This window comes from Sander lucioperca, chromosome 6, assembly GCF_008315115.2.
Source record: "Sander lucioperca isolate FBNREF2018 chromosome 6, SLUC_FBN_1.2, whole genome shotgun sequence".
Lineage (NCBI taxonomy): Eukaryota > Metazoa > Chordata > Actinopteri > Perciformes > Percidae > Sander > Sander lucioperca.
Window position 1 is genome coordinate 34,794,570 of NC_050178.1, and position 11,378 is coordinate 34,805,947.

Sequence of the window (11,378 nt, forward strand, 5' to 3'; positions counted from 1 at the left end):
GCGATCCGGCATTTTGCCTCAGGGTTGTGCTGCGGTGGGAGTGTCACTTAAATGGCCCATTTGTGTGATGTTCTGGTGTGTCCTTCAACCCCCCCAATGTAGCACAAGTAGACTTTATATTTCACAATTATTGTTCCCATCGTTTATAGATCTGGACATTTCCAACCGCAGTAATCATTAAATGAGAAATAAGTAAAGTGTAAAAGGTTATGTATCAGAAAAAGTAAGTTGGAAGAAACGGAACAGCAAATGGAACAGAGAATATTATAGTATCATTGTATCATATTTGCAAAGCTCCCCATCTCTCTGAAGAGCATATTGTCATGTGAGTAGAGCTTGGTTTTGTTTCTCAGCATGTATCTCTACTTACATTTCTTTTCTTTTCACTTCCTCTCTCTGCTGATCCCACTGTGCAATCAGATATGCAATTGTTAGTTTCTTTAGACAAAAACATGTTTTGAATGAAGGCGGCTACTGAAGATGAGTCCCCTGAAAATTAAGCAATTGTGTTATAATTGCTTCTAATCTGCTCTACCACCTACTCCTCTCCTTTTAGTTCACCTCCCTCTTAATAAAGAGGACGAATAGATGCAAAAAAAAATGAAAGCAGTGTACTTTGACCCTCTTTCCTCACTGCAACTAATGCAGTTTTAATAGGTTTGATTCACCATGACATTATAGGCTCAGTCTGCATGTGTATGTGTCCATGGACACAGTACAATTTGTGTAGCTAAGATAAATCCAAAGTGTTGTTAGCTCAGCTTCTGTGGGATCATCTATTTTAAACTTTATGTCCTGATGGTCTATTTGTGCTGTCCAGTGGGCCTGGTTAAGCTAAAGCCTGTGGAAAATCAATACAGGCCTTGGGAAACCATGCAGGGAAAATGTTGCAGTCTAGGGATAGAAGTGCGAAAAATTGGGAAACAAGAATCATTTCATTGGTAGCTGTCTGTGTGGAGACACATGGTATGTTACTCAGTTGATATCTCATAAGATAAGATATGATACACCTTTATTGATCCCCGGTGGGGAAATTCGGTTGTTGCAGCAGTACAGTATCTGTCGCTCAAAATACAGTATGTCCGGTTATCATTCAATAAGTCTGAAATGTAGCGGATCAGATGTTAATGTAGGACTTTGTATTGGCATTGGGAGGAAGTTGTTATCATATTTTTGCTACAAATTTAGCATTTTTCTAAATAAAACACTTCCACTTTGACAACGCACTTTAGAACTCTTTAGAGATTTTGTTACTTTTATCAATCCCAGAAATGAAGCTGAAAATGATTCGTTGTCTTGCTCAAATACATTTCAGCAGAGCAACACACTGGCAGTCACAGCAGCATTTACAGGCACAATTTCACACCTAATTCAATTAATGTGATTGGAATCACTGTGATAAAGCTGGTTCATTCACAGCAGGAGAATAGGCTTAAACTTAAGAAGAACTGGCGTGAATTTCAACCATCTTAACATTTAGTCCAAAATGGAGTAAACTAGTGTTTTGGCTTGTTTGGCTAGTCTTCACTGGTAAAATAAAAATTACAGTGAAAAAGTCCCATGGTGTCTACTCAGACATGACATGCTATCAAGTATATTACTATATGTTCTTAAATGTGCCTTGCTTTTATTTCATGAACTAGTGCCCTAGCTAGCTTCTCGTACTAACCTACTGTACAAGTAAAGACATTTGGCTCTTCCACTTTCTGGCAGTGGTGGAGGAAGTATTCAGATCATTTACTTAAGCAAAAGTAGCAGTGTGTAAAAATACCCCATCACATGTAAAACTCCTGTATTTAAATTTCTACTTAAATAATAGTCAGTTCATACGTATTATTGGCAAAAAGTACTTATTACGTATGTTATATTTTAGGATTATTAATACTGATGCATTAATGTGATAGAAGCATTTCAATGTTGTAGCTGGTTGAGATTCAGCTAAATTAAAATCTACAAAGTGACTACAGTAACAATTGGTATCAGATAAATGGAATAAAATGTAAAGAAGTGCCCCTGCCTGTGAAATGTAGTGAAGTAGAAGTGTAAAGTAGCCTTAAATTGAAAAACTTAAGTAAACTAAAAGTATCTCAGAATGCACATACTGTAAATACCGTACTTATGTAAAATAAGTTACTTTCCACCACTGTTTTCTGGTGCAACTGAGCCCTTAAACTCTGTTCACTGTGGCGCCCTGCTGTGTTGTGTAGGTGTTCTTTTATTCCCTATAGTTATCAATTATCTCACCCAGGCTTTTCTTCCAGCGTTAGATAGACATCACTCATATAGTATGTAAAAAAGCAAAGGCTTGCATACATGTTTAGAGACAATCATCCATCTTGTGTCTGTGTCTTCCTCTGTGCTTGTGTGTCTCACATGTCTCTCTGTGTGTAGTGGGTTACTGAAGACTACAGACACTGAAAACACATAGAGATTGCTCTTCTCCCAGCTTGACTGATCAGAAGCTCCCTGGTGGATGTTGCTAGATAAAGTGAAGAGGAGCATATAAGGGAGTGGGAGTTAGACTGGCTGCCGATGGATTAGCAGCCATGTTTACATAGTGGTTGATTTAGTCTGCTGGAGCTGTCCAGGAATGATTTATTGATACTGAGGGGAGATGGGAAGAGTATTTGAAAGTGTGATGTAGAGGATATATAGAGACACAGAAAGAGAAAATGAAAATTTAGGTGTATTTGTGTGTGAGAGACAGAAGGAGGAAGATCTTGTAAAACAGCTGAAAGAGCATGTCTGCAGTCTGTTGTTCCATACATAACTCTAACCATGGGTGCCTGGTTTTGTTTTAAAATGGAGGAGTAAACTTGGAAAGACAAATAATTGGCGGGTGGTGGTCTGGGGGTCCTCCCCCCAGAAAGAAATCTATAATTTACAATGTATTTGCTGCATTTCTACACCCCCCTAACCTCTTAGATTAAGTAAAAAAAACAGCCATCTGCACTAGTTTACGGAAGAGGATTAGGCGACATGTGAAAAACATATTTGAGTTCTGAGTTTAATAAAGTCAGAATTCTGACTTTATAAGTAATCTCATAATTAAAGTCAGAATTCTGACATTATTAGATTATAGACCACATTATAGAATTCTAACTTTAAACTCAGAACTCAATAAATTTTTCCACATGTTGCCACAATCCTCTTCCGTAAGATTAGATCCCGCTAGGCCTACAAAATGTTATGATATTATATTATTAGCCACCTTACACGTAATAAAGCCGACTCTTTGATTTGACTCCTTTGTGAACGTCTCATCTCCACAACCGAATCCTGTCTGATCAGCGAGCTAACGTAAGTGGGCTGTCTGGCAAAGTTAGCTACCTTTAACTCGCAAATCGATTCAGCAGTTCGGCGACAGTACAATCATACTTTTAGCTAATTTAAAGTTTGGCTGGAGTCAGGTTAATTCAACATGCACAAGCCTATATTTCCTATGTTCTAATTTTAGTTCATGATCACATTTAAGCTAAATGGCATGTTTCTTACCTTTGTAAACAGTCCGACTCCTGTGTGGATTGACAGACTGTGATTGATAGCCAAATGTGGCAAAGAATCAGCGACAGGTTCAACTGAACCAACTCAAATGGGGAAGGGTGGTCCAAAAATGTGTGATTTTTGTATTACTTGTTTTTGTCAGTTGCTGAAAAATAATAACTATATATTAACGTCAGAGGACAGATATGTACATTTATTGGTGCATGTAAGCATAAAGAGGCCGCTCCTTGCTTTTCTGCAGCAGGAGACATAGAGGCTCCAGAGGAGGTGACTGGAAGAAGTCAACCCAGATCTGTCATAATGGTATTACCCATCATTCAGTGCACCTTTGGGGTGAACACAGCAGGAGAGGGATGATGGGGGAGGATAAATGGAGCAAAACAAGGTGCTCATACCTCTCAGGGCCTCATCCTCATTCTGACTTCTGTCGACTGACATCATTGTGAGAGACGGGCTTTAAAAGCATGTCAGACCGAGAATCTGAGACAATTGGTTGGTAAGATGTAGGCTGCAATTGAAGGAATGTGGAGTGTAGTAAAAAGTAGACTTTTAAAGCATGCTGAATAGAGGGATGATCCAGAAACTCGTTCTTCAGAGGCAGGTGTGTGCCCATAACTTTGGGCCCAGAGCGAAAAGAGAGTGCCTCACCCTCTAAAATTTGGTGAATGTTGTTACATTCGCAAGGTGGTTGTATAGTGGATGTACCTGGGAGAATGTGCTGAAAATAATCCAACATTATGTTATTGCAATGTGGTTGTATTGCATTGCATTGCATTTGTCATGTCAGTGGAATATAAAATCTGGTATTGCTCTCTAAATTTGGAGACAGTAGTTTTGGTTTTGCTTTGCTAGGGCCAAACACACTAAATATTTCAGAATGTCTCCACAGATGTAAACCAGAATTTAAGTCATTCATTTTCTGTGAAGGATTAAAAAAAGATCTGTGGTCTCCTCCTTTCTCCCGTGAAGTGTTTGAATGTTTATTTGCTCCTTTGTTTAGGAGAACTTACAAAACATTGATGGTGGTTGGACAGACATTGCAGACATTGATTAATAAGAGATGGAGGAAAGGAAATTATCAGACAGCGATCCTGTAATTATGTCGCCAGTGTTATTTATGTCTCTGAAGGATTATTTTGTCACATGCTGATACTGCATCATTGTAGCTCCCGGGAAACCACACACATACACACAAAGGGCACCTGCATTTGTTAGCATGATCCTTAAGATGTCTATGAAGTATATGTGCACTGCCCCGTTTGCCATGTGCTGTTTATCTGTCTTTCTATCTTGATTATTTTTTGATCCCCCTATTTTTCTCATTTCTGTCCATCCTCTGGACTTGAAGGAGACAAAAAAGGGGGTGAAGGAAGAAGGGATGCCGAACAGATGGAAGGGAGGAATGAGCATAAGCAGGAGCCCTGTGCACTAACACCACCTAATATAGAATTTATTCCAGGCTCTACACACACACACACACACACACACACACACACACACACACACACACCATTCTCAGTGGGGATCTCTTTATTATTAAAATGTCTAACGGTGCCCTCTAGGCGCTTCTCCATCACATCACCTGGCAGCCCGCACCCTCACACCCCGGATGCTATGACTAGTCCTCATTAGTTGTACTAATATACCTCTCTACTGCTCTCTCTCTCTCTCTCTCTCTCTCTTTCTCTCTCTCTCTCTATTGGGCAACTGGACATAGTGTGAAAAGCCTTTGCTCCGTTGGTGCTGTGTGTCTCCTGCTGATTGATATGCTAAAACATACTGCTGCTAAAATCTCACTGGCAGAACAATAATTACCTTCAAGAGACCAGCGACCACTTTACACCTGGTATGGATCTGGTATATGGGTTGTGTTTTGAACTGATGTAGCTGGCATTAAATGTGATATGCCTGTTTCCACTAAAACACAGATTGCAAAGCAAGTAATATTTACATCCTCTGACTGCTTATTAGATTATCCTACTATTAAAAGTGTAATTTCTTACTGACTGGGTTCTTGATCTCTGTGCTCTATTCTCTTCAAGAAAACAATGAAAGGGTGACAGTGAGCCAGCATGCACATTACCAGGACCTGTACTGTGACATGTAAAAATGTCAATGAGAAAAAAGAATATTGTTTGTGGTATGGTTTGCTATTACTGTGTATTATCTATATGTACAAACATCAATGTTAAGAAGGAAATTACACAAATTGAGCCGTACATGTCGGCTAACTGCTAATGACTAATCATCTCTTGTTGTCACAGAACATGAGGGGCTCTCTCGAGTATGATGAGGATATTTCTTTGTCATTATTATTATTAATATTGTTGTTATTATTATTATTTTTTTTTTTTTTTTAACAGGTGCTAGGTTTTCTTCAAAATACACCTTAACCTTTATGACATTTTTAAATAAAATCTGATTACATTTCAGATTTGGATTTGCAGCATCCCCCATCTATTTATCATTCACAGAAATATGATTGATTTAGGGAAACAGTGCAGGTTTAGGATTTGAGACATTGGAAATCAGAAATTGACTGATTTGTTTAATAACAGTAAAGATTCAGTATGTTTAAGTTCAGCCTGAGGATTAAATCTTAAAGTTGTACTTAACAACAGTGGACTTTTTTTGAGGAATGAAAAGAAGAAAAGAAAGAGAAGAAGCAACAAGTGAATTGGTATGATGAAGAGGTACATGCAACAGGTGCTTGTATTCCCTGTTGGAAAATCTGAAACTCCAAGGTAAGCAAAAATTTTATGGTACTATTTGTGCTATATGAAAATACAAAAACACTTTATTTGGACATATGTATTTGCTGTGTGATGGTCTAGGGCATACAGTACTAGTCTAGCTTTGCGCACAGCCTTTAAGAGCATATTGCACAGTCAAAAATTAAAGAGCACATAACCACTGTGAATCTTACTGACCTCAAACACAAACAATGTTTGAACTCTGTTGCTGGTTTTGTACACAATAATGAAAGTGAAATAAATCATTCCTATAAAACAAAAATGCACGTGTCATGTTCCCCGTAACAGCTCATTTCAAAAACACAGCTTTACTCACATTTATCATCTTCAACTGCACCTGGGGCGTTTTGTTGTTGCTGCGCATTTCATCTGGCTCCAGCGCCAACCTCCCTCTCACACCCCTTTTAGCAAATTAGACCGTTTAATTAGTAAAAGCTCATTTGTATCAAATCATTTACATGGTGCAGCCAGCCTTTGCCAGGATATTCTAATTGATTATTTTTGCCTGAGGTGCTGTTGGCATGTGTGTATGTGCCTGTGTGTGAGTGTGTATTCTTGCAAATGAGTAAATTACTTTGTGGTAATGATATATGGAAAGAAACTTTATCACTGTGGTGATTGCAATGTTCATGTATCCATGTACAACAATGTAAAACCAGCCTACTTTCAGTTTCTCTTTTTAATACGTATGTGCTATTAAACCAGTATTTTCCCACTTTGTGGTAAATATTTCCAGTACATTATACTTGTAAGAGCCACCCTTCCTGTTCATTTTTCTTTAATTTCCATTTGTGATTGAACACATCTCGGCACTAAAGTGCCTCTTAGCCACTTTTAGTGACTCCATTCAATCACCTCTACAGGCACCACCAATAGGAAACAAAGCTCCTTGATTTCATTGTATCCTTTCATAAAGCTCCATTTGGGAACAATACCATATCCATGGTCCCTCCAAAATGCTTCTGTTGAGCTGGGTCCCATTAAGGAAAGGAGCAAACCTACTTCCCCATTGAGACTCACAAATGACCCTTTGATGAGGCTGCTCGTTGAGTGAACGAGGAAGAGCCGAGTGTTTGGTGGTTTGAAGGATACAAGATAAAGAACAAATAAGAGACAACAGATTATGAGAATTCATCCAGCATGTATGGCCTTTCAGTGGCGAGTTCCTCTTTCTGTTCAGCAGCTGCAACAAAGAGACATTCAATTATAACCAAATGGTTACCATAGCACCCTGTGTGAGTACATTTTTCAAATCTCTCTTCTCTTTCTTTGCATCTCTGAGGCTTTTTTTAGGGAGCATCATAATAATTACAACCAGAGACGAAGAGAAAGGATCAAATGTGTCAGTGGTTAAAGGGGCAGAGCCAACTTTTTTCTGCAAAAACAACATAAATGGACACTTTGAACGACATTCTCAACTGCAATATCATGCAGTGTAGATACTTAAAATTTAGTGGACAAGTGGAGTACTACATTCTTTTAACATTTGCCTTAGAAAGAACAGCCCTGGCAGCTTTAAAAGAACTCCAACCTGAACCTGAACGATACAACAAGCAGGTAAATGTAGAACTAAATAAAGGTGAATATAAGTTATTACCACGGCATTGCACTATTATCTAGAGCCAGGAAGTGATTAGCCTAGCTTAACATAAAGAATTGAAACACGGCCTCTAGCTCACTAATTAACATGTTGTAACTCATTTGTTATCCAAAAACAGAAATGAAAATGGATTGGGGAATTACATGCTGCAACTATTTTTTGAGAAACAGAGACTGGGCACAGAGACTTCCTGCCTAGTTATAGAAAGTAACTTCCTGTAAAACCACAGCTTGTCTTTTTTTCTTCATAATTTGTATATATAATAAACAAATGAGGTACAACATTGTACAACTTTGGACAGAGCAAAGCTGTTTTCCCCTTGCATTCAATCATCTTGCTAAGCTAATCACCTCCTGGCTCTAGCTCCATACATAACACCCTGACATGTGGGGTCTTCTCATCCCACTTAAGAAAGTGAATAAGCATGTTTCCCAAAATGTCATTTAAAAAGACTTTTCTCCATTGGACTCTGTCCACTTCAAGCTTCATTAGCCACAGCCACGACAAAAAGACTAAAATATCTGAAAATTCCTTTAATGGCTGTATGCATCATTACTGTGGAAACACACTGTGGTAGGATAGGAAGACATGCTGCTTCGCGTTTGGTCAATGCTTCTTTAGTCCATCGGAAGTGATTGTATGCTCGGGGACAAGGAATAATTCCACATCTCTCCCAGCAAATCGGGAGATGACACCAAAACCAATTTTTCTCTGCCTCTGGACACATATTTACATGCTGCACCAAACAGAAAAGATTTTAAAATGTATGAATATTTCCGTCTGAAAATGCATGGTGCAGCAGTTTAGAGAACTGCCCTATTAGTTGAGGCCTAAATACCATTCAAGGTAGGAGAAAGGGAAAGTTTGGGGAGAGAAAGACAGTTTGTATCCTCATTAGTTTTTGCACCTAACAGATTCTTGAGCAAACCAGTAAATATGTGTCCGTGTGTGTGTGCGCATGTGGAGGGGTGATACTGGATGTCTCATAAAGAGATGCCATGTCACATCACATGGACTAACATGTTATGATCTACACAGTTTTGGCCAAATTGACCCATCCATCAACAACAAGCAGCCAAGTGGTGCAGAGAGAGAGAGACAGAGTGAGAGAGGGGGGGCTGGGGGAAGTGACAAGGAAAGAGGTGTAAAACAAGAGACGGTTTAAGGACGTGCATAAATGCAAAGTTCAAATTTAAACATGAAACAGAAAAATATGATTTGACTTTTGAACCTTTAATACAGTTTAAATGTATGTGTACATTTTACATACACACCCTTACCTCCAAAGCTCTACAAACAGGGGTGGATCTACAGGGGGGCAAGGGGGGACAGCTGTCCCCCAATTGTAGAGCGTTTTGGCCCCCCAGCTGCCCCCTAACTTTGGTGTTCGTAAAACTGTACTTGTAAAAACAAACCGCCACTATGTCCACAAGCTTCTCAAAGCACTGAAATAACAATAAATTGACCATAAGTTAATACTTGTAAATGTAATCTTAGGCCCCTGCCTCTCAAATACTTAGCTACGTCCCTACATCAAACGTGCCGAGCGGTGTTCACACAGTCTGGCTCACACACAGCGAGTCTGCTGTGGTGGCCATGCATCTGGGAAAAGACTGAAGCGACTGAGCTGCTCCGAGTATCTGAAGGTAAAGTCAGTTTCCCCCGGTGAAGTTTAAACACACCAATTTAACCTAAAGTTACAATTGTAATGAATGTGATGGATGCTAAAGGCGATTCAGCATCAGCAATAACAGCGCATCCATTAATTAGCCAAAAGTGAAATCACTTCCTCGTGATTTGTAAGAGAATTTTGCCCGTTGATTAGTTTTGATTTTAGTAAAGACAAGAACAGCTTACAGTAATGCAAAGTATTAAAACAATTGTATTTGATTAGCTGAGCTGTAAAGTTACTATAAAAACCACTTACTCTCACATATCACAGCAATGACGCTGCACAAATTAAACCAGGTTACATCCTTTACTTTCAAACAATAACAAATGCAATGGGATTAAGAACTGTTGACATAACTGTTGTATGCATGTGATAATTATTCTGATTTTATATTTGTTATACTTATTAGCTACATGGCCTTACAGTGTAATGTAATACAAGGATAACCAAAGCTTTTCACATCTGGACTCTTGCAGGCCAGAGTAGCTGGAGAGATTAGCTGAAGCCTAAATGTGACAAGGAGTGGGGATATTGCCAGCTTTTTTACAAAAGAGAGAGAGAAGTGCACAGGAGGAAGAGAATGAGGGAAATGAAGAAGGAGAAGGCAGTAAACTGGAGAGATCAGAAGGAGATGAAGAAATAAGTGAAGGAAGAGGAAAAGGAAGAACTGAATGTGATGGATGAAGAGGAGGCTGCAGATTCAGAAAGAGGGAGAGAGGCAGGGAGTGATCACCAGTTGGAGGCAGATGAAGATGACAGGGGAGGAAGCGAGTAGGCCTGCAGTTACCCCTGGACCACATGGTATGTTTTTATTCTCCTTCCATATAGATTGCAGTACAGTAGCATAACATAACAAAATAACATGTTTTCAGTTATCGGCAATTTTTGTTGTATATATTATAGGGTTAGATATTTACAAATGGGTCTTATTTTATCAGTAATTATGATCAAACAAAAGGTAACCCTAACCCATATGGGGATTCCCATGTACTGTCTTCCCATGCCACCTCTTTGCCACCCCATGTAAAATGTTCTAGATCCGCCACAAGCTCCTCTTTAGTTTTTTTGCTCTCATAAATCCTGCTGTGAATCAAATTTAGCTCATCTATGACAGAACCAACAGGCTCCTTTCTGTTTCGCTTTTGATCAGATTATTTGGACCAGAGATGGATGGAACAAAGCACTTATTCCCATCTATGTATCTTTGTCTCTTGTTGTCTCAAAATGCCAGAGCATGTGTGTCAGCAAATCCATTTTTATTCCTTCTGTGATCCAAACCAGATGCAACTGTAGTCAGATGAGTGAGATTAAGGAACTGTGGATAGAGAGAGGTGTTTGAGGTTCCTTTCTCTTTTGGTAATGAATTGGGGGAAGATAAAGGGAATGTGGACAGAGATAACAGCACTGCTGTTAAAGTTTTATGAAGACAGATAGCAGCCAATGTTACACACTTGGATGTATGGAAGGATTTTTGCATGATTTTTAAGAACGTTTATTCTTTTCTCTTTTTTTTTTCAGAACACACACATATCAGCCTCATTCACGACTGCACTATCTCAGGATTTACTACAGTGTTTACTATATAGTGTTTACTATATTGTTTCACCGTAACTTTTCTTCAAATAACAGTGCATAAAATACGAATGACCATGTTACATTACTAGGCTACCCGCACTCATATACTACAAAGAATTCCCCTTAGCTGCTTAGCTAACTCGAGCTGAGTGCCCTGTTCAGAGATGTACTAATTAACTTTTCCGTCACATTAACTCACATTTCATTATTGATATCCACTATGTATTTGTTTCACATCTGTATTAGTACAATATAACACGTCAGCAACTACGAT